Source organism: Poromitra crassiceps, assembly GCF_964638095.1.
Source record: "Poromitra crassiceps genome assembly, chromosome: 14".
NCBI lineage: Eukaryota > Metazoa > Chordata > Actinopteri > Beryciformes > Melamphaidae > Poromitra > Poromitra crassiceps.
In genome coordinates, this window is record NC_139633.1 from 28,156,493 (window position 1) to 28,158,992 (window position 2,500).

Here is a 2,500-nt window from a genome sequence, read left to right on the forward strand (position 1 = left end):
ATCAGTAACAAGGAACAAACAAGACAAGGCAATTTTACACTTCATAGAGAGCCAAAGTGAACCGTCACTTCCTGGTTTTCTCCCTGTACCAGCGTGTGAAAAATATGAATGGTTGTGAACGGAGAGATAACGTTACTTTTTTTGTATCCCGTTTGAATTGTGCCACGGTGTACACGTGTTAAATTTGGTCCATTTAAAAGATAACTCTGCATGTCAAGAAAGTCACAGTTTGTGGTAAAACTGTGGCACTATAAGTTATAAATCAGAAAGACTACGCACAACCAGTCGCGTAAGTGACGTCTCTCCCGCCAGTCCATTGTTGTTGATGGTGTGACGTATAATGTGCGACACGCGATGCAGTTGATTGACAAAACTAAACCTTATGTTTCAGTTTCAGGACAAACTGTGTCTTTCTTGACGTGCATAGTTATCTTTTAAATTGACAAAACGTAACCATTTTTCACACGCTGGCACAGGGAGAAGAGCAGGAAGTGACGCTTCACTTTGGCTCTCTGTTCATCGAACAATGGACGGACCTGCCCATAGCCCAGACCTCACTCAACCCAACTGAATACTTGTGGAATCAGCTCACACATGCTGTACGTGCTAGAGGGACCAACGCAACCACGTTGGCTGACCTGTGACCAATCCTGGTTGAGGAATGGAACGCTATCCCACAGCAACGTGTGACAGGGCTGGTGACCAGCATGAGGAGGAGGGGCCAGGCTGTTAAGGCTGCGTATAGGCTGAGGCGATGTCTCGTCATAGACGCTGGGTTAGCTGGCTGGGGGCGTGGTCAGGGTGGGGTAAATCCCCCGTTCTATCCATTCAGCAAAGTTAGAATTTAGCTGCTAGGCCAGCCCAGGCAGACACGATTGGGGATTTAACCATTGCAGTAAACGCACATCTGAACAGACGTCTTGTGTTCTGCTCTAGAATCCCCAAACCTGTAGTTTAGAGCCGCAGCACCTTCCTTTGGTGAGTCAGCCTATTGAGACATATGGGCGGTTTTACCCCACTCGCGCGCCAGCCGTATAACATTTTGTGGGCGTTCCTAGACATGCCGACTGTCTCTGTGGCTCTTCCACACGCTACTACTGAGCTTCCTGACTGTGTTCAATGAATGAGGTGTCAAATTACCATCGTCTTGTTTGTTCTTTGTTACTGATAAGCCGTTTTCCCACATGCGCTTTGTACCGCTAAATGACCGGAACGTGGTCTAATGCCTGCATGTGGGAAAGTTGTTTTCCGGTATAAGCGCGACCCCGTCGTGGCGGACATTTCACCAGTTTCGAGCCAGTCAGAAGAGCGGTATGCTCTTAAGGGGACTCAAGTGGGAAACGGGTCCAGTCATTTTCCGCGACACTGGTCCTTCTCTCATGGGCGAGGTGTAGCCTACACAGTTGCTTAATGTTCCAGCGGGCATAATCTAATCATTCGCGCACATTAAAGCAAACTGGCGAAATGATCTTGTGATAATAAGAGCGGTAGCCTAAGGGCCTGTGTCCATCTAGCGTCTTTTTCCGACGTTAAACGCTGGAAGTGCGCTGGGTAGCGCTGATCCCAGCGCACAATATAACAAGGAAGCAGTCTGAAAGTAACGTTAGTTCAGCTTGATAGCTGACGGCTAGCAAGCTAACAACACAGGTAGGCTACACTATTAAAAGCAGTAAGCACAACACTCACCAGAAATATTAAGTGTCTAGCCAATCTGCTCCCACAATTGAGCCTTTCTGTCTCTGTTGCGATAGTTTCTCCATATGATTAGTTGCCAGAAAAGGAGCACCCGACACCAGCGTCTTTCTGAAAAGTTAAAATAATTTCAGCTGGGAGTCGGGCGCACAAAAATGCCAGAGCGCTGTGAAAATAGACGCTGGACGCAGCGCACTTTCTCTAGACGTCCGTGTGCGCCCGCATACGCTCTCCCCCCATTGGAAACAACTGAAAATAGACGCCGGAGCTGATGAAAAGACGCTAGGTGGACACAGGCCCTATGTCAGCTTCATGTGTGGGCGTGCTGATTTCCGAAGGCGAAGGCAAGCCCGGACACATCAAACGAAGCCAGTCTGTAAAAAGTGCTTCAACGCGACGCAGGTGAACGGATAAACATCGAATCAGCAACTATTTCTCTCAGACACGGATCCCAACTTCTTCAAAGTGCATCATCTAATCATTCGCGCACATCAAAGCAAACTACTTCCACATTTCGCCTCGTGCATTTGCTTTCTCTACATACATACAAGCGTTGGGCGGCTCAAGCCTCTGCCATTCTCGCTGTGTCTGTCCTGTGTGGCTGCTGCTGTCGAGCAGAGAGGGGAGGGGGAAATCGGCTGTGTTTATTACGCTGGCGGCTTGACGCTGCTCTTAATTCAAACGAGTGTGATTTATTATTGTGTGACAACTGACAAGCGAACTTATTTCGACTTTTGCCGACCCCCCAAATAAGCTCCCCCCTCCCCCGCCCCCCCCAACATACAGGCAATTTCGCTGCTAGATTCCC

The 2,500-nt window shown here is 48.7% G+C and overlaps 1 protein-coding gene across 1 annotated transcript in view; it reads left to right on the top strand.

Moving 5' to 3' along the window:
- Positions 1–2,500, top strand: part of ltbp1 (latent transforming growth factor beta binding protein 1) — a 186,798-nt gene that overhangs the window by 149,418 nt on the left and 34,880 nt on the right. The window lies entirely within an intron of this gene.